At 37.1% G+C, this 25,942-nt stretch overlaps 1 long non-coding RNA gene across 1 annotated transcript in view; it reads right to left on the reverse strand.

The window, feature by feature from the left end:
* Window positions 1-1,276: 1,276 nt before the first annotated feature.
* LOC141582829 (uncharacterized) overlaps window positions 1,277-25,942 on the reverse strand; it is an 89,761-nt gene continuing 65,095 nt past the window's right edge. Inside the window, exons 4-5 of the long non-coding RNA XR_012515741.1 lie at window positions 11,074-11,169; window positions 1,277-10,063 (exon numbers count right to left, since the gene is read on the reverse strand). This is a non-coding gene — a long non-coding RNA (uncharacterized LOC141582829). The remainder of the gene's footprint in view (window positions 10,064-11,073; window positions 11,170-25,942) is intronic.

The raw sequence follows: 25,942 nt of genomic DNA on the forward strand, positions 1-25,942 counted from the left end.
CACTTTACTGGTAAGTATTTACTGTATTAGTCCATTTGAACACTACTGGTAAATACATACCCGAGACTGAGATGAAAAAGAGGTTTTAATGAATGTACAGTTCCATGTGGGTGAGGAGGCCTCACAATCATGCTGGAAGTCAAGGAGAAAGTCATATCTTACATAGATGGCAGCAGGCAAAGAGAGAGAAAGCTTGCACACAGAAACTCCCGTTTTTACGGCCATCACATCTCAAGAGACTTACTCACTATCACAAGAACAGCATGGGAAAGACCTGTCCCCATTATTCAATTACCTCCTACCAGCTCTCTCCCACAAAACATGGGAATTCAAGATGATATTTGGGTGGGCACACAGCCAAACCATATCAGATATCAAAGAGCTATATTGCTTCTTTACCAGATATTCAGTACTAGATTTCACAGGTGAAATTTTGCTTATTTCAAAAACTTAATAATATGATTTGCATTTATTCAGTGCCTTTAAAAGTCAGATGCTAAGTGTGTTACATTTGAATTATTACATTAGCCTGTTTTACATTAGGCCTTTCAACGAGGCCTACTCAATGTGTTTTATTATTGTATTAGTCAATTTTCACACTGCTAATGAAGACATACCCGAGGTTGGGTAATTTTCAAAGAAAAATAAGTTTAATGGACTCACAGTTCCACATGGCTCGGGAGGCCTCACAATCATGGCAGAAGGCAAAACACACACCTTACATGGTGTCAGACAAAAGAAAATATGAGAACCAAGAGAAAGGGGTTTCCCCTTATAAAACCATCAGATCTCATGAGACTTATTCACTACTACAAGAACAGAATAGGGGAAACAGCCCCTACATTTCAATTATCTCCCACAAGGTCCCTCCCAAAACACATGGAAATTATGGGAGCTACAATTCAAGAAGAGATTTGGGTGGGGACACAGTCAAACTGTATCAATTATAACCATTTTATAAATGTAAAAACAAAGAGTTGGTAGAATAGTAGGTAAATCCAGATTTTGAATCTTTGTCTCTCTCTGCCCCCCACCCTTTCTCTGGCTAGAGAGGTGATTCCTTTAACTAGTATAATTTCTACACATTTTAAACTGTTTCAGAGTGTGGAAGACAACAAAACTTTTCTAATTATTTCATTAAGGAATCTTAATATTAATACTCAAATGAACCTAATGACAATAATGAATGCAAAGAAATCTACTGAAAAATATGTCTTAAAGGAAAAGTCTGAAATCAAGTATTTGAAAATATTTGTAAACATAATCCAACAGTATATCAATAAAATAATATAAAATGATGAAGTGGGAGACATTCTAAGAATGAAAAGCATTCAAAAACAGGAATCCTAAAAAGAATTACATAAATATAATTTATCATATTAATAAGCCAAAGGAGGAGAAAAATATGGTCATTCTGGTAGATGTCAATGAGGGAATTTATAAAGTTAAACCTTCACTTAAATATGAGTACTTTCCTAAAATGTGTAATATATGATTCAAATTAAAAGCCTTATGTTTAATTGTAAACGTAATTGAAAAATTAAAAATTTATATATAAACATAATTAGGATATGGCTTTTGATAGTTATTTAAAATTATTTTAAAATTGATAGATTTTATGCTCTGTGTATATTTTAAAACACTATGTTTCATACCTCGAATATATGCAAAATATTATTTTATAAGAATTGCTAAATAATACATTTAGAAAAGAAAAGAAAAAGGCCAGCAGGGTAGCTCATACCTGTAATCCCAGCATTTTGAGAGGCCAAGGTTGGTGGATCACCTGAGGTCAGGAGTTCAAGACCAGTCAGGCCAACTTGGTGAAACCCTGTCTCTACTAAAAATACAAAAATTTGTTGGGCATGGTGGTGTGTGCCTGTAATCCCAGATACTCAGGAGAGTGAGGCACAAGAATCACTAGAACCTGGAAGGTATAGGTTGCAGTGAGCCAAGATCATGCCACTGCACTCCAACCTGGGAAACAGAGAGAGTCTGTCTCAAAAATAAAAGAAAAGAGTAGAAACAATTTACCTATTTGATATAAAAGTGGCTGTAAAATTAATATATATGTGTGTAATATCTTCCTTTCATACTAACAAAAACCTAAAATGCAAAGAAAAAGCCCATTCACCCAACAGTCAAAAGTAAAATTAAAAAACAAAACAAAACAAAACAAAAAACGAGTAAATTAAATAAGCAATGCATGAGTACTAAATGAAGAAAACTACTATATAAAACCTTACTGGGAGACATTAAAAGAAAAAGGTCTGAATAAAAGTACCTCTACCCCAACCCAGAGGATCCATGGCATGCCTTGAATCTCCTTTGGCCAGCTGCCATCAACTCCTTTCTCCAGATTTTTTCGATTTATTTTCCTATCTCCAGAATGCTATAGTGACACCAAAAATGTGTGACTCAGATGTCAGATGTCCATCCATGCAACCAAGAAGCATAATTATGACACAATACTGATCTGATTCTTGAATTATCACCACAGCATCACTAGCAAATATCCCTAAGCCCTAGCTCATGGATTCTCAAGGAAAACTTTTTCACCTTGCAGCGTCTCAGACATTTGAATGTCTTTTTCTTGCAGTGAAATACACACCAGTATTTCTTAGCAATTTCTAAGAATATTCAAGGTGCACCATGGAATACTATGCAGCCATAAAAAAGAATAAGATCATGTCCTTTGCAGCTGGAGTTCATTATTCTAAGCAAATGAATACAAGAACAGAAAAAAAATATATATCAGGTTCTCACATAATTGGGAGCAAAACATTGGGTGGCTCCCAATTATACAGATGGGAAAAATAGACATAAAGATGGAAAAAACAGACATGGGACTACCAGAGGGAGAAGGGAGAGAGGGGGACAAGACTAAAAAACTACCTACTGGGTACTAAGTTCAGTACCTGGGCAATAGGATCATTTATACTTCAAACCTGTGCATCATGCAATATATCATGTAACAAATCTGCACATGTGCCCCCGAATCTAAATTAAAATTTGAAATTGTAATAAAATATAATGGCAATCACTCAAAAAATTAAAAAAAACAAAACAATACAAAAGTAAAGAAGCATAGAAAAGGCAGTGATTTAAAGATACCAGTTTTTCTTGTGTCTATAAAGAGATTAAAATGAGATATTTTGACCTTTCAAATTGGTAACAAAGAAAAACATTAGCGAAAAGGAAACAACGTAAGGAAATCTGCTGTCAGGGCCATCATGGAATGTGGGCATATTTACGCATACTACTGCAAATGCAAATTTTTCTAGCTTTTTGGATGGGCAGTTAGCATTGTGTTTTCTTAACAACTTATATATATGACTCAAACTAAAAACAGCATATTTAATCATGCAAAATAAAGGAAGTTCAAAATTAATTCAGGAAACAAGTGAAGGGTGCTTACTGTTATTAAAAATTCTTTTGAGAGTACTCTAATGTTTCTGGAAAAGACAACATCATTTTTTTACACATCAGAAATGAATGCAGCTGATTGCAAATTAACATCCAATTAATATCATTTTTTATTTAAAAAAACAAGTTAAAAATATTACTGAATGGGATTCTGTGTGTGTGTGAATCTCAACCCAATAATTTCAAAATTTAACTGGAAGGAAATAACATGGGAGAATATCTATACAAAGACTAAGTAAGTAAAGTAATGGCAGAAACCTTGCCCACTAGACATTAAAGACTACCCTAAATGCTATTGTAATTGAAATATTTCTCAGATACACAGGCAGAACAATGTAACAGATTAGGGGTTTAGACATTTAGATATATATCTAATCATATATTGTCATTAAGTATATACCGAAGATTTTCAATCTTTGAGTAAAATGTAGACTAATCAATAAATCATTTGGGGAAAACCGTTTACCTACTTGGAATAGTAATAGTAACAAGAGTAAGTCCAGTTAATATTAATAATATGCTTAATATGTTCCAATGTTTGCTCTAAATTCTTTGAACTGTTACTTTCATCACAAACTTGTGATTTAGGGAGTACGACTGTCCCTTTTCACAGATGGAGAAACAGACTTCAAAAGATTAAGTGTTTTTTTCAAGGTCACTTTGCAATTAAGTGGTCACTGGCAATTAATACAAGTCTTTCTTATCTTATAGCCTAACCAGTAGCTACCAAGTTTGATTACAGCACCTCACTCTAAAGCTCTCAAATCAATTCCAGATAGATCAAATATTTAAATGTTAACATTAAATTATAGTTGAAGAAGTTATGTATGAATACTTTTTATAATCTTGATGTAGGTCATGCCTTTCTAAACCTCATTGGCATACCAAGAACTTATAAAAAATTGATAAATATGATGGCATAAAAATGTAAAGCTTCTTTTTAGTTAAAACTTACCATAATGAGAGTTAAAAGACAATCTAGGAAAAAGTATTTGTAATACACTTGACAGGTTAATTTTCTTAATATTCAAAGAGCTTGCATGAATCAAAACTAAAAAGATGGGTAGCATTATTTTAAAACTGAGCAAAAATCTTGAAAAGCCAATTCAAAAATAAGAATTGAAAATGGTTAGTAAAAATGAAAAGATGTTCACCTTCACTAATTATAAAAAACTAGTTGAAAATGATTTTTTTTATCCTTCACAGTGATAATTAGGAAAAATATTAACAAAGATGGAAGAGCATGAGGTCTCTCGCTGTCAGGAAAGGTATATGATGTGGGCATATCTGTGTACTGGTGGGAATGCAACTTGTCCCAGCCTTTCCAGAAGGGCAATTAGCATCATGCTTCAAAATTGTTTCAATTAAATATTATTTGGCTCAACAGATTTTCTCGAAATATTTCTGAAGATGATAGCAAAAAAATGCATAAAGAGCATGCACAAGCATGATCACTACAGCATTGCTTTATCAGGGAGCTTCTGATAACAAACCACCTAAATTCCAATCAAGTAAAGCATAACTTAGTAAGGAGCTGTAAAGCCATGAACCATTCAGCAGTTATGAAAATAGTGATGTAAGTGGAAAAAAAGGGGTTTATAACACATTGATGAGTAAAAGTAGCAAAGTAGCAGATAACATATACACTATGAATTTATATGTGTAAAAGTGTGTGTGCACATATATGAATGTATGACTAAAAGAATCTTGACCTTCATGGTCTCTCATTGAAGTCTATTTGCAGTGTTTCTCATTCAAAGAAAAAACAGTCTATCATTGCCAATATGCAAAAAGCAACTTTTTTATTTCCTACCTTTGAAAAAGTGCCAAAGCAGAGAATACATGCATAATGCACAAAAGAGCTAATTACACAGCTTCTTACACTTTTTCTTTATCTCTGTCTCCCTCTAGATCTTCAGTGCTTCTTCAATTCATGTAATCGAAAGTACAGCCTTAGAAATACCTGGTACATTGTATATTATAGGTCTAGTAGCCATAGGGAAAGAAAGAGAGAGTAGATTCTCATTCCCAGTGTCTTTCCCCAAATTTCCAAGGTCAAAGCTTATATTGAATTACTATGGTAGATCCTCTATTTCTTAAGTACAGGTAGTAAAGAAATGGAATAGAATGAGGAACAGCAATTAATAGAAAAATATGTTCTGCACAGATACAGCTATGAAGATAACTATAAATAAATACATATTTTAATCAAACCTTCCTGGTCATTTCTCAAGGAAAAATATATTAATCTGAGTGCATTGTAAGACTTTCTACTTTGCAGATTTCTTAATATAAGAATAGATTGTATACCATCAAAAAAAAAAAAAAAGCTTCTAGCACTTTCCTGTAAAACTTTCCCATAGGTACTGTAAGGACTGATGGTATGTTAAAGAACTATGATATGACATAGAATTGCTTGAATTATCTGTGTACATTTTTACATGCTTTTAGAGAAGACCAGAACTTTTTAAACCTGAGAACTATTGGTAATTTGGGCTGGATAATTCTTTTGCCTTGTTGGGGATCAGGGTCTGGACTATGCATATCAAGACCATTGACAAAATACCCATTCAATGCAAGTAGAATCTCTTCCTGTCCCCTCTCATCCCAGGTTGTGACAGCCAAAAATGTTGCCAAACATTGCCAAATGTGTGATATGGGACAAAACTGCATCTTATTGAGAACCAGTGGAATTGACAGATTTTTTTTATGTGGCACAAGATTGTATATGGATGAGAGAGAGAGAGAGAGAGAGAGAGAGAGTGTGTGTGTGTGTGAGTGTGTGTGTGTGTGTGTGTGTGTGTGCATAATATGCATATTTTTGTATTATATGTTAAATTTTGTGTTTGCAATTTGTAAAATAACAAAAATGGATCATGCCAAAAGTAAGCACAATAATGTTGAAGCTCATAAAATAAATACATATTTATTCATAAAATTCATGAAAGGCTGATCAGATAAGAAATCATAAGAAAAAATGTCATTATCAGAAAAACAAGCACTGATAAAAATGCTTTCCAGAATTGAAAAATGCAGCTATCAGGGGTGATGAACCGACAGAATTCAGCTAAAATCTAATTAGAAGTATTCTACAGGGCAAATAGAAGACTACTTGAATTTATGTTTTAATCATTTTTTAGTGCTTTTTCTTTTATTTATTCTTCAAGGCAGAATATGCTTAAGTTCATACTGGGCTTATTTCTGTATAATTTTAGAATGATGAAATGAATCAGAGAATTGCATAAACTCCCTGGTGAATTCACCATCTGCCCATGCCCTCTGAATATTTTCTATGACTGAAGTCACTGAACAAGTAAAGTTGAAGGCATAGCTGAACAGAAAGAAACAATGAGAATGTAAAATAAAGAGAACGTGTAAATATCAAAACATTTGCTGATTTAGGAGCCCATATTGAATCTTGCTTTGGGGAAATTTGTCAATGTGCCCAAAGCTTCCTCCAGCTTCAGAAGAACTTCCTGCTGTGATGAAAACTTTTGGTGATACACATTGCCATCAGATTCATCTGTAGCACAAATAGGTAGCTGAATTAAACAACAGCAAAAGAAAAAGAAAGTCCTAAAGTAATGCTACCATTGTTGAACTGGCCAAGCCATACACAAAGAAAAACTTATAGTACACAGACCTAAAGTTATATTATTGTTCAAATGCTGGCTTTGACAGTGATTTCCAGGTTACTTTCCAGTTACAGTTGTTTAACCTAATCAAATACCTTTAACAGGCCATTTGTCCATCTACCATCTGCAGAAATACGTGAAAAATCTTAAATCCCCTCTGTTCCCCATCCTTTGTGAAATATTCATTTCTGTCATGTTCATATATAGAACATGATAGTATTCATGCATACTTAAAATAGCCAATGCTGTTCTTAACAAGCTACAGCCCAAAACCTGTCTATTTACTTCTCAAAATTTTCAGCTTAATCTTGACTTAAACAAAAAAGATTGAGGCATATAAATAAACTCCACTTCAACAGAGAGACATCGTTAGGCAAGGCATGAACAAAATTAGTTCTGACTATATTGATCCAAACAGAAAAAGGAAGAGTGTAGAATTGGTCACACAAAATTCTTCATTGCTGCACAGACCAGGCCTCATCAAACTAAGTTCTCTGGGCTAAATTCAGGCTACAATCTGTTTTGTAAGTAGAGTTTTACTCTAATGCAGTCATGCCAATTAACTTACATATCATCTACAGCTGTCTTTGTTCTGTACAGATAAAGTTGAGTAGTTTTGAAGAGACATTATGGTCTGAAAAGCCTAAAATATTTACTATCTGGCCCTATGTAGAAGACAGTTGTCAGTTCCTGGCACAGAATATCAAAGGGAAGGGTTTGTAGAAATAATCAAATCCTTTCATTTTAAGAAGGGGGTAGAAACTGAGCCCTAGCTTGTCTAAAGTCACACATTTTATGAACAAGAAAGTAGTTACTAGATGCCAGGTTTCCTGATGTCCATTGGGAGAAATGGATATTGCCTCCCAGAATTATAGCTAAGGTCCACAGTTATTTGGAGTTCATATTTCAGCGTATTCTATTATTATAATTCACAAAAGTTTTTGGTTTTTTAAGACAAAAGTATGAAAAGACAAGTCTATGCGCTAATGGTTCTTTGTTTTTTTCTGAAATTAGATGAGACAATGTACATGTGTGTGTAGCCCAGCACCCAACACAAGTTAATTTCCTTTCTACCTTCATTTTTCCAGATGAGGAAACAGGTTTGACAGGTGCACTGATTTGTACTGAGACCATATACGCAATAAGAGTTAGAATGTAGAATTCGCCTTTGATGTTTAAGATTACAAGTTTGGTTTTCATTCTATAATGCTAAATAAACAATTTAAATACAGATTATTAGGATTTAGGAATCAGTTGGAATAATGTTTTTTTCTTTTGCTGCTTATGAATGGTTTCTTAACTAGGAATGTGAAAAGTCATCTCTCTTTTGCACTGTAACGTCCTGTGATGAGAATAGGAAGTAGAGAAACACCCACGTCACTGTCAGTTGTGGTGATCATCTACATTCCTGTGCTTTGCAATTCTTGTAGTTTATAAACAAAATAAAGTATCCTATTTGTAAGCAATAGCAAGAGTAAGTTAATGCATAATGAATGGTCTAAATAAAACAAATCTCACACGGAAATAGGAGAAAGGAAACAACTTCCTTCATGCTGGTGGCTCTTGCTAAAGCTTCTCTCCTCTACTTCTACATACATCCCTGTGACATTGCTTGCATTTTAGAATGATGAATCACTTTGCACAAATGTGGAACAAGGCTTAAGTACAGAAGGCAAGAAAACTAGCAAAGATATAATCACAAATATTCAGTGGAGAGAGAATGAGGTACTGGATTAAACAAAAATGAAGTTAGAAAAGAAGATGAACTTTTTTGAAGATATTAACCATATAAGAATGTTAAATCTCTTCTAAGACAACATGGTGTTGAGGGAGTGAGATGCCAACAAAAATTAAGGATAAAACTCACACAAATTTTCATTATGACTTTGACAGAGATGGTGGAGAGATACAAAGAAAAGTTAACAATGACTATCAGTTTCCTAGTGTTGCTGTAACAAATTACCACAAACTTAGTGGCTTAAGATAGCAAAAATGTATTATCATACAATTCTAGGAGTCAGAAGTATTAATGGATCTCATTGGACGAAAATCAAGGTACAAAGAGCTGTATTCTTTTAGAGGATGGTAGGGGAAAATCTGGATTATTTGCTTTTTCCACTTTCCAGAGGCTATCCACATTCCTTGGCTAAGGGCCCCGTTTTCCATTTCAGGCCAGCAATGTCAGATATGGCCCCTCACAATGTCATCTCTTTAATTATCTTTTATTCTGCATACTTATTTCACTTTTAAGAACCCTTCTGACTACTTTGGCCATACCCAGACAATTTTCCTATCTGTTGATTAGTAACATTAATTCCATCTGTAACCCTAATTCCTCTTTGCCATGTAATGTAATAGATTTATAGATGACAGGGATTAGGACATAGATATCTGCAGGCAGGGTGCACTTCTCTGCCTACCAGAGTGACTTCTCAAATTCTTACTTGGGTAACTGAGATATTGTTGTAGTGTAAAATGTACATCTCATGCTGAGTAAAATCTAGAGTTCTGACAGTGTCCTATGTGGTTCACTATGTAGTTAAGGACTATGACCCTGAATTTAGACTGAATTTGAGTAATGCACTGCCACTTAATAGCCTGGTAAACATATACATATATGTCTCGCAGCTCTGATTTCCTCATGTGTAAAATGTGAAAAACAGCCATCTCTAACAAATAGGGTTATGGTGAAGATAAAATAAGATAATGATACAGTGTTAAGCATAGTGTCCCACTTGAAGAACTTTAGATACTAGCTAGCACTGAATAGTAATGCAGATGAAAGAAAGCTGGGATTTAATTTTTAGTACATAGATTTCAGTTACGTGAAAGACATCCAATCACATTTATCTCCTGTATTAGTCCACTTGCACACTGCTATGAATAAGTACCTGAGATTGGGTAATTTATAAAGAAAAAAGATTTAATTGACTCACAGTTCTGCATTGCTTGGGAGGCCTTAGGAAACTTATAATCATGGTGGAAGACACCTCTTCACAGGGCTGCAGGAGAGAGAATAAGTAAGAGCAGGATAAATGCCACACAGGATAAAAGCATCAGATCTTGTGAGACTCACTCACTATCATGAGAACAGCATGAGGGAAACCTCCCCCATGATCCAATTACCTCCATCTGATCCTGCCCTTGAAACATGTGGTTTATGGGGATTACAATTCAAGACGAGATTTTGGGTGAGGACACAGCCAAACCATATCACCTCCCTAGAACCTACTTTTCCACTTTCCTAGAGGACCATATTATACTTTCTTTTCTCTTTTTCATATTTTAAAAGCTCTTTGCCTATGCTCATGCTCTGCAAAAGCTAGAAACAGTCAGAATTTTCTAAAGCTCTTACTTCTTCATCTAGACAACCACCTGTGATTATGGCCATGTATTCTACCTTCTTTCTGGTTGCTATACGTGATTGTCCATGATCCTGACTAACTACAGAGCTCACTCCCATTTATGCACTAGATCCTGTCCATTATTGCCTACTCAAACAATAGCTCCTTTCTCTTCTGCATCATCAAATTCTCCCCTGCTATCATTTGAATGTGTTCCCGAAGGTTCACGGGTTGAAAACTTGATGTGTTGGGAGGTGGAGTATAATAAGAGATGACTGAGTCAGGAGGGGTCTGCTTTTTTTTCTGTTTTTGAGATGGAGTCTCGCTCTGTTGCCCAGGCTAGAGTGGAGTGGCACAATCTTGGCTCACTGCAACCTCTGCCTTCCTTGGTTCAAGTGATTCTCCTGCCTCAGCCTCCCAAGTAGCTGGAATTACAGGCACCCACCATCATGCCTGGTTAATTTTTGTATTTTTGGTATAGATGCGGTTTCACTGTGTTTACCAGGCTGGTCTCAAACTCCTTAACTCGTGATCCACTCGCCTTGGCCTCCCAAAGTTCTGGGATTACAGGCGTGAGCCCCTACGTTCGGCCAGCTCTGCTTTTACAAATAAATTAATGTCATGATTACTGGAGTCAGTTAGTTATGATGAGAGTGGCTTAACCTCACCTTATCTTGCCTTTCTGCCTTTCACCATGAGATGACACAGCATGAAGCTCCCGCTAGATGCTAGGACCATGGTCTTGGTCTTCTTAGCTTGCAGAACTGTAACACAATAAATTTTTATTATACATTTTCCAATCTATGGAATTTGATTATGGCAACATAACACAGACAAAAGCAACCCATCTCTGCTAGATCACTGCCTTTAGTATACAACATTTCAATATTGCTCTCATTGTGTTTACAAAAAAGCTCTGCCTTTACCTAATTTTAACCTACAACAAATGCCCCATTTTCTTCTTCTCTTTACAGAAAAACTCGTTGAAACAGCTATCTGTATTCCTTGCCAGAATTGTATCTCTTCTTGTTTTCTCTTGAACTATCCAAATAAGATTTTTACCACACCACTCCACGGAAGCTGCTCTTATCCCAGGTTGCCAAATAATATTTATATTGCTAGATATAATAATTATTTCTGTCTTCATCTCATCTGAGCCATCAGCAGGATTTGATACAGTTGATGACCCCTGATTTCTTCAAATATTCTTCTCAACTGGCTTCTAAGACATCACACTCATTTTGTTTTCCCTGAATTTTTTACCAGTCTTGCAAGTCTCTTTTTCTAGTTCTTCTTCATGTTCTGCCCCCTAAACATTAGAATATTTTAGTTCCAGTCATTGAATTATTTTGCTTTTCTTTCTACTTTTACTCACAAGTTGATTTTATTCAGTCACATGACTTTAGACATTTATATTTTGATGACTTCCAGATTTATGTCTATAGTCTAAACTGATACACATTCTTACATCCAACTGCCTAATCAATACCGCCACTTGAAAGTTTAACAAGAATCTTAAAGTCAATACATCCCAAAATGAGTTTTTTACAATCTCCTCAACTCTGATGATTAATGTAAATACAAGTATCAACAAAAATTTCGTGTGTTAGTCTTCCCTATCTACTCTTAGTCTTTTCTAACTCAGTGAATGACAACTCCAAATTTCCTATTGCTTAGGTCAAAAACCTGGGACTAATTTTTAATTCCATGGTTCCTTTCAAAATGTACATTTAATCCATCAACAATCCTGTGGATTCTAACTTTAAAATACATGCAAGAGCTGACATTGTGATCCCCACTCACAGTATCCTGATTCTATGACCTAGATTATTGCCAGTAGTCTCCTAGGTTTTTCTGTGTCTATCATTGTGGTCTCAAGTCTGTTCTCAGCATGAAAGCTAGAATGATTCTGTTATATCCTGTTAAATCGTAAGTTAAATTATGTTATTTCTTCTCCTAAAAACCCCCTCCATGCATTTCTATCTCACTATAAATAAAATCCAGAATGTCACATAGATTCTATATCAATAGTGCACTGGCAAATGCTTAACAACCAGTTTTATATTAAAACAAAATTACTGTATGTGGGTGTGAGTGATACCCACCAGTATATGTATGCACACATATTCATATTTAAAGTTTATTGTTTTAAAGAAGTACTAGCATATAATTTACAAATATTACTTAAATATACAACACTTTTTTGAAAATATCAAAGAACCTATTGATTCTTACAAAATGCTTTTATTGAATTTGCCACTCTTGTATCCATAAGCAAACTATGGCCGCAATTGATGAATGTATTTAGTTTCTTTTTTCTTTCTTTCTTTTTTTTTTTTTTTCTGAGATGTGTCTCACTCTGTTGCCCAGTCTGGAGTACAGTGGCACAATCTTGGCTCACCTCAACCCGTGCCTCCTAGGTTCATCGCTGAGGCGATTCTCCTGCCTCAGCCTCCCAAGAAGCTGGGATTGGATTACGGGCATGCACCACCAAACCCATCTTATTTTTGTATTTTCAGTAGAGATGAGGTTTCACCATGTTGACAAGGCTGGTCTCGAACTTCTGGCCTCAAGTGATCCAATTGGCCTCCTAAAGTGCTGGGATTACAGGAGTGAGGCACCACACCCAGCCATGCATTTAATTTCCACATAAATATTGATTGATATTTTTATGTATTTTAATAAGTAAAATGAAAAGTGAAACAACAAAGATATATGTTGGAACATCACTGGTTCATCAAATGACAGAAATGGCTTCTTCACTGCATCAGATAATAGTTTTCAAATAGTGGAATGATATTTTGTCAATTTTTTACTATTCATAATGCAATGCGGACAGCCATGACAACCTTTTAGGTTTAATCTTGCATTGTTAACATTTTCTCCATCGTATTTTTAAGTGTAGATAATCAGCAAAACAATAAACTAAGTTTTTATTTGAAGAATTTTTAAATTTCCGTAGTGTAAATATTCCCACCATGGCTGAACTGTGACATCACTAAATACAGAAATAGTACTAGATTTTTTTTATACTGAATTGTCATCATACAGATATAATAAATCTATACAAGCTAGAGTCATGGTTACATGTTATAGGACACATATTCAAGACCATTATTCCGTAGAGGGGGTAAGCTGCTCCCTGAAATTGGTACCTGGATAATAGTTAGAGATTACAGATATAATTGCAAGGTGTCAGAATTAACCTAAAACTACCCATTACTCTGATTGAAAGGTTTGCGGCTTAGGGGTACGAGTGTATCTAAAACGACAACACGATTTTACATATCTGGAATTTGAACCTTTTATGTTTTCTCCAAGCATTCGTTAAAGTCTGGTTAAACTGTTTTAACACAGACTCATCTTAAACTGTAGAGAATTGAAGAAAAGGCCTTTTACTATACTTGTAGAAAAACAGTAAAGGGAAGAATGACAGCTGAGCAACTTAGAAGCTGGCAATAAGTAGATAACAATCTGGAATCAGACAACTGGTTGAGATAGAAAATAAGAACAAGCTGGATGCGTGAAACATAGCCAGATTCCTCAGGGATTTCTAGAGATACATGAGGAAAGGAACTTGGTAGAAGATGGAGCTAGTAAAACATTGATAAATATTAACTACCTCAACTTGTAATGATAATGATGCAGAGAAATTGGTACCTTTGAATACTGCTGGTAAGAGTATAAATTCACAGCATTTTTAAAGAGAGTAAAATGATAATATTTATCAAGAACTTAAACCTCTGGACTCAGTAATTTCACTTATAAGAATTTATTTTAAGGGAATGTTCGGAGAGGCACAAAGACTTATGTGCAATATTGTTAACAAGAGCATTATTTATAACAAGAGCATTATTTATAAGCACAAAAACATAAAAACAGGCAGGGGCGGTGGCTCATGTCTACAGTCCCAGCACTTTGGGATGTTGAGTGGGACGGATCACTTGAGGTCAGGAGTTTGAGAGCAGCCTGGCCAACATGGTGAAACTCTGTCTCTACTAAGAATAAAAAAAATAGTCGGGCATAGTGGTGCACACTTGCCATCCCAGTCACTTGGGAGGCTGAGGTGAGAGAATTGCTTGAATCCAGGAAGTGGAAGTTGCAGTGAGCCAAGATGGCACCACTGCATTTCAGCCTGGGTGACAGAGCTAGACTCCATCTCAAAAAAACAAAATAAAACAAAGAAAACAACTTAAACACTATGCAGACGAGACTAGTAGTAGAAGATATGGCATATCCATATAATGCAATACTACATGTGTATCATAAATCATATTTTCAAAATGTATTTCATGGCATTCGTTATTTATGAAGAATAATGTAAATTATCAAAAGTAGGATACAAAATTCCACATTTACCATGACTCTAGTTTTGTTTAAAAAGAGTAAAAATAGCAGAATAATAAAATAAAATGTCAGGACTGGCTATAAGTTGGCGGCAGAATTTTGGGTAACTTTTAGCTCTCTTTCTGTATTTTTTTCAATCATTCTAAAAAATACATATATAATTTTTTTGCCAAGATCATGTATTTCAAAGTTTGTATTTAATATAGTACATATACAGAGAATTGAACACATTAAGAGAATTTATCTTGCTGAATTTTCACAAACTGAATGAACCCCATGTAACTTGTACCATGATTAAGAATAAGATATCACCATCACCAGTCCTCTTTAGGCACCCCAGAGGTTTTCACTCACTAACCCTCCCAATACATACACAAATATGCACATGTGTGTGTACACACACATACACACACACACACACACACACACAAAGCCATTTCCACAAAATCATCATAAATTGATCAATTAAAATACTACTACTAATAATGAAATAATAATAGTGATAGCAAAAATAACAAATAAGCCATGCATTCTCAAGAGAAAAAAGATAATCTTTGGGAATTGATTTTAAATTTATAGATTAGATTCTATGCGAAGATAAATTAGCTGAGAATAAAGCAAATCAATAAATTTTATGTAGTACCTACTATTTGCATGCACCTGTTATATGCTAGGCATTTTACATATATTGTCTCATTGTTTAACCTTTAAAATAAGCTTACGAATCAGAAGACAATATTCCTATACTACAGATAGAATCTAAGTAAGGTTCTGAGAGGTTTCTGTGTAAGACTGCTAAAATGCAGAGTAGAATACTGTAATCCAGGTTTGCCTGATTTCAGAGCCTGGACTGTTTCTACTGTGATGCTTACTGGTAGTCATATCAGGAGAGTGTATTTTTATTTCACTTCCTTTTGAGTTCCCATAGTAGCATCTGATTTTGATTCAGAGTGTGGTTAACCCAGGGAACTCTGAGCGGTAACAAAGTTACTTCCTGACATCTGATTGTCAGGAAAACCTGCTTATACCTTCCCTGTTTTACTTTAATCAGCAGTGCACTTATAAATTATGTATCAATTTATACTGATAATAAAATTTGAATTTTTTAACATCCTGGATTCCATAGAAACTGAATGCATTATTGTTTTTCAGTTAGACATGGCAAAAAAAATGCTCAGGATTAGGGAAATGACTACTTCATCAGAAACCCCCTGTAGTCCTTATCACTTTTAATGTTCAATGAATAATACACCATTTCAGCTTTGTCCTACTCCCTGCGTGCTGTGCAGTTCTGCTTGTTTCTTGAGGGACTGGGGTTGCCATGCAGGTTTGGATGTCAAGGTCTCAGTCCTTCAGTCCGGCCTAGGCTCTGGGCAGCTGGGGTCATGATGCTGCAGGCAACCATATGCACCTGGTGGCGTGATGGTGCAACCTCAGAGATGAAGAAAGTCTGTTGCTACTGGTCCCCAGAGCAGGATGCATTGTATTCATGGCTCCATTTGAAGAGGGTGCTGAGTCATGGCAGTTTAGGTCACTGGTGTGGAGGGTGCTCCTACTCTGAGGCGATGCAGCTGCACAAACTCCAAGCTATCTTCCAAACTGGATTCAAAGACTGTGAGGACTCGGGGACTCTCTTGTAGCAAGGATTGTTAATGTTTTTGGCAGAAATGAGGACTACTGGGGATCTCCAGCTTACTTTTTAACTGTAAGATAAATTTCCCCCGGACTCTGAGCTGATCCCAGTGGGGGAGCTGCAAAGGCAGGCTTCCTCATCCCCCTCTCTAGGGTGCTGTCCTGGATTTCATTGCTCTGTGGGATTTTTCACCACTCCCCTGGTGCTCTCCAGAGTGCTTCCTCAGTCACTGTACTCAAAATATAGTTGTTTATTTGTTTTTTGTCCCTTTTTGTGGAGGAGAAGACAAGTAACAGGTAACTCTTGTTAGCCATCTTGGTGACATCACTCTGTACCTTTGTCTTTTAAGTGGCCATAGTCTGTCCAATTCTATTATGGAAGGATAGAAATTACCCCAATTCTATAACACTATTTATTTACATAAATTATTTTGTTTTTTCCTAGACTAGCCAACTGTCTTCATGGCCACTCTGATTGCTTCACCTGGGTCAGGCTGGCAGAACAAGTAAGAACATTTCTCAGCAGACTGCCTTCATTCTGACTTCCTCATTCACCAGAAGCCAGGAGCCTCCCTTGTCCTACAATTTCACTTTGCTACCCTAATAACCATCTCATTGAATCCTCTAGACATCTAAGTCATAGGACTACTAGTTTTCTTTCCTTGTCACCAGCAGTTATAAATCAATACTATCAAATCCTACCTTTAGTGACAAATGGCAAATCCAATGTGCTTTCCAAAGGTGAGATGATAAAACCACTCACGTAGTTATATAAATGACTGGTAGAGTTTAATATATAAGCTTTCATAGGGTTTAGTCCCCCAAAATGTGGTGTGTCTGTGTGCATGTGTATGCATGTGTGTGTTTCAGTATTATTTTGGAGAATCATTTAATAGATGATTAACCCTGTCTCTGTTAGGTAATCATCCATTTTTAATATGTTTTTTCCTGGCACCTCACTTTCCTACTGCTACAAGAACATGACTGATTCCTTGATCTCAACAGATGTAAGAATGTATAACTGATAAGACACTTTCACATTCACTTAAAGTTGGAAGTCTAACACAGATAGCACCAACTTGATTTTAGTAGAGAAGGAAGAGAAAAGAGACAGGTTAAAAAAAAAAAAAAAAAAAAACCTGTTTCTCAAAGAGAAAGAAGTAAGAGAAAAATAAACTTTAAGGCAGATGCCATTAATTGCCTCTTTCTGGGAAGGAAGAGCTTAGAGAGCTTGATGCTAACAGGAGAGAAGATAGCTACATAATGGCTATATATCTGTGACTTATTATTAAAAAAAATTTTTGTGATATGTTGCAATCATTTTCTTATCAGCAACATTTTATCATTGGCTACTACTGTACCACGTCCCTTCAGGTTTTGCCACTCTCTCTTTCCCTAGCAATAATGGGAAAGACAAGGGGAATGGATTCTGCTGAGTTCTTCTTCAGCCAATCACCTTCTGACTTTCCTGGCTTTTAACCTCATACCAATAGCCCCAACTATTCCCACTGAGATTTCTGTGTGTCCTATAAGCTCTGAGGTAATCTGCCCCACCCCTATAGCCCAACCTAAACTAAGATAAGGAAGGTTTCATCCTATACCAGAGTTTTCATTGTTAGTACTATTCACGTTTTAAGCCTGATAATTCTTTGCACAGAAACTCTGCTGTGCATTGCAGGATATTCAGAAGCATCCCTGGCCTTCACCCACTGTCAGTAGCACTCACCACCCACCAGTTATAGCAACCAAAAAGATCTCCAGACGTTGACGTATGTTCCCAGAAAGCAGGAGGTGGAAATCACTCCAAGTTGGATAATTACCCTGATGGGAAATGAGCAGGGATTTTGTAGGAGAGTTTGGTGTGGGCCAGTGGGTCTTTTGTCCTCCTCATACAGGGCACCAGGACATGCTCTGTGTCCAGGTGTGAGTGTACACTATGGATAACTGAAGGAATTCACTCAGGGTGGTGGCAAAAATATTAAGGGAAAAATAGTAGAGAAAGCTTATAGAATATAGTCTCAAACCCTTTTGGAAGGCCTAAGGGTTTTTTCATAGTTTCAGTAGAAGTTTTGGCCGAAGGCAGCCTAAATCCTCATTACATTTAGTTACTAAGTAAAGCAAATAGCTAGGGAATGTGGGGGAGTTTACTTAACTAACTTATTTACACATGTGGTGTTTGAGCTGGATGGCCCTCTTGGAGGGAGGTTAACCGGTATCCACTAATGGTATTTGGACATCGGAACTTGGCCTTTAATGTTTCTCTACAAGTGAAAAGAAAGATTCTCTTACAGCCTTTCTTATTAAATCTATACTGAATAAATGGGGAAGAGGTGAGCTGCTGAGTGTTATGTAGCTGCAATCTCTCTCTGTGAGATGCTCACAACACCTCTGCCCATTCATTCACTGTACTCTGTGTGTGAGTGCATTTATTCATTCATCATGCAGCTGGGGTCTGTGGGACAGTCCCTGGCAGGTGGTGACCCCAACATGACCAGCATCACAGATGCAGCATGCTCAGAGCACTTAGCAATGGCTGTAGCTCAGATGAGCTTCTGAGAAGAGGTGAAGCCAAGGCCTGAGCTTTCGTGGGTAGTTGGCCTCCACAGAACACAGATGTGACATAGTGGAGCAGCTGCTCATAAACACATACAGGTTGACTGACCTTCTCTGATCACTCTGTCTCTCAATTAATATCTGCTCACTCATCAAAACTGTGAAATAATTCCCCAATGTGCCATTTTAGCAAACAACAAAATTTCCACATTAAGCTCATTTTGGTTGACAAATTGTGTTATATCTTTTTAGGCAAAATAAGCACATGCTTAGGTATGGATGAAATAGAAAGCCTATTTTAAAAAATATGGCTAATTAAGAAATGGTCTATTGACTATCTCTCTGTAGAACACTACTGGAGTTTTGGGGGCTTCCAACATCCTGCACAAGGAAAAGAGTCAATGTTTGGGGTAGCAGGTATCTCCATGAGCCTCTTAGCACCATTCTTGCTCTTGGCTGCTGAGCTCACGCAAACACTTGCCTGCTTTATTCTCATGGATCCAAGACTCTGGCCCTAACAATCTTTCAAAGCATCCATCCATCATACAGTACTTAAAATCAAGGATTCTGTAGCTACACTGTCTCGGTTTGAATCTTGGATCTGCTGTTTACTAGCTGCATGGCATGGTAAGTTAGTTATCCTCTCTGTGCCTCAATTACTAAATACTGAGTACTCATATGTGCCAGGAATTATTTCTTCATTGTTTCTGAAAACTAAACTAACTAATACTTATTTAAAAATCTAATGGTGTTGAATACATATTAAGTACAAATGCATTAGCTATTATTATTATTATTATGCCTAACTTCTCCTTTTATCAGACCCCAAATCCAATTCATTCCCAAATCCTATATGCTCTTTTAAAATACTTTCCAAGCTGGCTCACTTCTCACCATCTCTACCATTACAACTCTGGACCAAATCATCATTATCCCTCATCTGGATTACTGGAAGAGACTCCTACTTAATATTTCTGCTACCGCCCTTAAAAATCCACAATTTATTCTGCACACAGCTTCTAGAATGATCTTTTAAAAATTCATCACATCACTCCTTCACTCAAAACTGGCAATGGCTTTCCAGCTCACTCAAAGTAAGAAAAAAAACACTTTATGTCGTGCTGCTACCTCTGTGACTTTAGCGTCCATTATTGTGCCTGTTTCTTATTCTTCTTTGGTCAATATGACCTCCCCTTGATTCTCTGCATATGCCAAGCACATTTCTGCCTCAAGAATTCAGGATTGTTCTGAATGAAAAGCAGTTCATTATTTTTTTTGAACTTCTTTTCCTCAAATATCTACATGACTTGCTCCCTCATCTTCTCCAGGATTTTTCTCAGATACCACCTTTTCAGTGAGGTTTTATTTGAACTCTGTATTTAAAACCCTATCTCCCAGCATTCTCTGAACCCCCACATTCTGCATTATTTCCTCCATTTCATTGTATTACTATCTCACATAGTATATACTTAGCATGTTTATGTTTGCTTATTGCCTGCCTCCTCTCCCTAGAATATAAGCCATGTGAGGCAAAAAAATTTAATGTTTGTTCACTGCCATATCTCTAATATCTAGAGCTGTGCCTGATTCAAAATATGTGCTCAACTGAATTATGCAATGAACATAGTAAATAATTATAAGCTAATAGAATTATTATTATTATTATTTATTATTTTGAGATGGAGTCTTGCTCTGTTACCCCGGATAGAGTGCAGTGGCACAATCTTGGCTCACTGCAACCTCTGCCTCCTGGGTTCAAGCGATTCTCCTGCCTCAGCCTCCTGAGTAGCTGGGACTACAGGTACCCACTACCAAGCCCAGCTAATTTTTGTATTTTTAGTAGAGGCAGGGTTTCACCATGTTGGTCAGGCTGGTCTCGAACTCCTGACCTTGTGATCCTCCTGCCTAGGCCTCCCAAAGTGCTGGAATTACAGGCATGAGTCACTGTGCCCGGCCAATTAATAGAATTATTAATAACAGTGATGTTAAAGTGACTAAAGCATGTGATGCATGTGTGGAAGGGGTAGGTAAATACAGAGATTTTATAATGAGATGTGATCTTTGGAAATGGTAACTGTTTATTGAATGTTTACCTATTATTTAATCCTAGAAGCAAACTATATAAAATTGATAATCTAATTATTATTTCACAGATGTAGAAAATAAGTCCCAGGTGGTTAGGGTCACACAGTAAGTGGCTTAGATAGGATTTTAACTCCAGATATTTGGCTTCAGAGCCCTTGTGTGTAACCACTAAGTGTTTATTGTCCCTAAAATGCAGTTTGATTAATAGTTTGAAAGATGAATATTTAATCAGAGAGCAAGAGAGTAGAGAAACTGGCTTCAAAGCTACACTTCACTGAGGAATTACATACTCATTCTTTAAAACAGCCAATATTGACCAAGCTCTGTACTCACCACTAATAATATACAAATAAGGCCAGGCGCAGTGGTTTATGCCTGTAATCCCAGAACTTGGGGAGGCCGAGGCGGGCAGATAACGAGGTCAAGAGATCGAAACCATCCTGGCTAACATGGTGAAAACCCATCTGTACTAAAAATACAAAAATTAGCTGGGCGTGGTGGCGTGTGCCTGTAGTCTCAGCTACTCGGGAGGCTGAGGCAAGAGAATTGCTTGAACCTGGGGCAGAGGTTGCAGTGAGCCGAGATCATGTCACTTCATTCCAGCCTGGCGCCTGGCAACGGAATGAGACTCTGTCTCAAAAAAAAATGATAATAATATACAAACAAAACAGCATATTTGCAGGCCTCCCGACCCACAGTTAAATCAGGACACAAAAACACATATAATTTGTGATAAATCATAAGGTAAGCACTGTTACAGACACACATATGAGGATTTACAGAAATTTAAAGAACGAATCAGTCAACCAGTCTCCAGTTATAAGAAGGTGAGTTTGCTACAGAAGATGATATTTAAGTTACCTTTATAGTATAATTAAGAGTTCACGTTGACCAAGACAGAAAGAATATTCCAAGCAAAGGAACCAATAGCATGTGGAAGTATTAGAAATGACAAAGATCATAGCCCACTCAAAAACTTAGAGAAATTCAAATTTGCAAATAAGGTTTTCTGAGGAAAAAGGGAAGTAGATGAAGATATGAAAGACAATGGGGTGCAAATCCTAAATAATTTATATCTTTTTAAAGGTTCCAGAATTTTTGTGCAGATCCTAAAACTCTATGAAATTTACATAGAAAAACAACAGAATCAGATTGATTTTTGAAAGAACTCTCTGAGTTTGATGTAGCGATTAAATTGAAAGAAAGAAAGAGGCATCAAGGAGTACTCAAGAGACCTGCTATAGTTCCTGGACAGAAAATGTGAAGGCCATAACTGTGTCCATGGCAACAATGATATAGAGTAGGGACTGTATTTGAAAACTATCAAGGATGTTGCATCAACATAACTTAGTGACTGATTGGACATGGGAATGAAGTGAAAGAAGAAATAAAGTGTGATGCCAAAGGTTCAGTGTTGGTAGTGACATAAATGATATTGCCATTTCCTGAGGCTGGAAATGCAAAAGAACAAATTTAACGATTGCCAAAGATGCATTTATTTTGGACATATTGAATTTGAAATGCCTGTAAGATTGCTTGATAAAGATGTCAAAGAGCAGCTTTAATATTCTAAACTCTAATTAACATATCATATAAATTTCTGACACAAATTCATAGTAAATATTATAGGTAGTTTGGAAAAACTAAAAGAAAGAATTTAAAAATCACCATTTTATAGCCCCTAAGAAAATACTCTATTCAGGCAGGGATCATTAAGAGATCCTCAAACCATTAGATGAAAAGTTGATGGGGAAACAGACTTTCTTATGGTGCTCTCACATCAACTTTCAGGTTATTTTCTAGTAAAAAAAAAAAAAAAAAAGAAAGAAAGAAACAAAGAAAAGGCAAAATGTAATCAAACTATAACTACTTTAACTTTAGCATCTCTTAGAGTGGGACAATCATATATACCTTCTGATGTGATGTGTTATAACCAGGGGAGCATCACTCAGATCTCCTTTCAAGGAAGACCCTACTGTGAGGAATGTAGTGGGCTGTCATCCTCCATCTGTTGTATTTTCAGGGTCCAATGCAATGTTCATATAGAAGCTATGTTTGTTTAAACTGCTTTCAAACAATAACTGAGCATAGCAGGAATACTAGAGTAAGGCAATTTCAGCACATTGTGAGACTCTTCCAATGGGCAAACTTGGTTCTATGGTTTTCCCATCACTTTGGCCTAGCCAAAACATTCTCAGAATTGTGCCGCAGACTGAGAGTCTTACTACCTATTCCTACTTTCTCCCCTCTCTCCCTTTAGAGAAGTCAGATCTGCACTGGGTCTGAGGTTCTCTCTGCCCACTCTTGCTCCCTCTCCCCTCTATCCCTTCCAGGCATTTTTCCCAACAAATCTTTTGCACTTCTAGTTATGCCTCGACGTATGCTTCCCAGAGTACCAGAAATGACACACAATGTAGTATAGGGTGCTCTTTCACAAAATATTTATAACTGTATTCCAGTCATTTAGATTGAACTACCAATTTATAGAAAATATATATCAGAAGAAAGTAAATTACTCTATGAGTAAACAAGCACACAATTTCAGAAGATGGGATCCTTTTTTCAGTATCATTAAAATAAAGGTAGAAACTACTCCCGATTGAGTTTTGAGACGTAATAACTAAGTGAAATGCATAATCCTTGATGAGATGTATGTTTCAGTGAACCAGCTGTGAAAAAGAGTTCAGCCAAATTTAAATATGAACAGGATATTAGAAGATAATTACTTTTTTTTTTCTCTGTTTCAATCTGTCACCCAGGCTGTGGTGCAGTGGCACAATCTCAGCTTACTGCAACCTTCACCTCCTGGGCTCAAGAGATCCTTCCACCTCAACCTCCACAGTAGCTAATTTTTGTATTTTTTGTAGAAATAAGGTTTTACCACGTTGCATAGGCTGGTCTTGAAATCCTGGGCTCAAGGGATCTGCCCACCTTGGTGTCCCAAAGCGTTGAGATTACAGGCACGAGCCACTGTGCCTGGCCTTAGAATGTATTACTTTTGTTTACTATCTGAATAGTATTGCAGTTTTTTTTAATGTTGCTTTTTAGAGATACATACTAATATGGTTTGGTTGTGTTCCCACCAAAATCTCATATTGAATTGTAGTTCCCACAATACCCATGTGTCATAGAAAAAAAAAAATGGAGATAATTGAATTATAGGGGCAGATTCCCCTATATTGTTCTCATGATAGTGAGTTTGTTCTCACAAGATCTGATGGTTTTATAAGGGGCTTCCCCCTTTGCTGGACACTGATATGGTTTGGCTGTGTCCCCACCCAAATCTTATCTTAAATTCCCACAACTGTGGGAGGTACCTGCTGGGAGGTATTTAATTCATGAGGGCAGGTCTTTCCATGCTGTTCTCTTAATAGGGAATAAGTCTCACAAGATCTGATGGCTTTATAAGGCAGCATTTCCCTGCACAAGCTCTCTCTTTGCCTGCCACCATTCATGTAAGATGTGATGAGCTCTTCCTTGCCTTCCGCCATTATTGTGAGGCCTCTCCAGCCACCTGAAACTGTAAGTCCAATAAACCCCTTTCTTTTGTAAAACTGCCCAGACTCAGATATGCCTTTTTCAGCAACACAGAAAAAAATAAATACAATTAAGTTGGTGCCAGTAGAGTGGGGCACTGCTGAAAATATACCCAAAAATGTGGAAGTGACTTTGGAACTGAGTAACAGGAAGAGGTTGGAACAGTCTGGAGGACTCAGAAGAAGACAGGAAAATATGGGAAAGCTTAGAACTCCACAGAGACTTGCTGAATGGCTTTGACCAAATGCTGATAATGATATGGACAATGAAATCCAGGCTGAGGTGATCTCAGATGGAGATAAGGAACTTGTGAAGTGGAGCAAAGGTGACTCTTGTTATGTTTTAGCAACAAGACTGGTGACGTTTTGCCCCTGCCCTAGAGATCTGTGGAACTTTGAACTTGAGAGAGATGATTTTGGGTATCTGGAAGAGGACATTTCTAAGCAGAAACACATTCAAGAGGTCACTGGAGGGCTGACAAAGGCATTTAGTTTTATAAGGGAGGCAGAGCACGAAAGTTTGGAAATTTGCAGCTTGACAATGCAATAGAAAAGATAATCCCATTTTCTGAAGACTAATTCAAGCCAGCTGCAGAATTTTGCATGAGCAACAAGGAGCCAAATGTTAATCCCCAAGACAATGGGGAAAATGTCTCCAGGACATGTCAGAGGTTTTCACAGCAGCCTCTCTCATCACAGGCCTGGAGGCCTAGGAGGAAAACACGGTTTTTCGGACCAGGCCCAGGGTCCCTGTGCTGTGTGCAGTCTAGGTACTTGGTGCCCTACATCTCAGCTACTCCACCCATGACTAAAAGTGGTCAAGGTACAGCTCAGGCTGTGGCTTTAGAGAGTGCAAGCTCCAAGCCTTGGCAGCTTCCACATGGTGTTGAGCCTGTGGGTTCATAGAAGAACAGAGGTCTGGGAACCTCTGCTTAGATTTCAGAAGATGTATAGAAATGGCTGGATATCCAAAAATAAGTTTGCTGCAGGGGTGGGGGGTCTCATGGATAACCTCTACTAGGGCAGTGTGGATGGGAAATCTGGGGTTGGAGTCCCCACACAGAGTCCCTACTGGGGCACCACTTAGTGGAGCTGCGAGAAGAGGGCCACCATCCTCCAGACCCGAGAATGACAGATCCACTGACAGCTTGCACCATGTGCCTGGAAAAGCCACAGACACTCAACAGAAGCCTGTGAAAGCGGCTGGGAGGGAGTGGCTGTACACTGGAAAGCCATAGGAATGGAGCTTCCTAAGACCATGGGAACCCACCTCTTGCATCAGTGTGACTCAGACGCAAGACACAAAGTCAAAGGAGATCATTTTGGAGCTTCAATATTTGACTGACCCACTGAATTTTGGACTTGTTTGGGGCCTGTAGCCCCT

This window comes from Saimiri boliviensis, chromosome X (assembly GCF_048565385.1).
Source record: "Saimiri boliviensis isolate mSaiBol1 chromosome X, mSaiBol1.pri, whole genome shotgun sequence".
Taxonomy (NCBI): Eukaryota; Metazoa; Chordata; class Mammalia; order Primates; family Cebidae; genus Saimiri; species Saimiri boliviensis.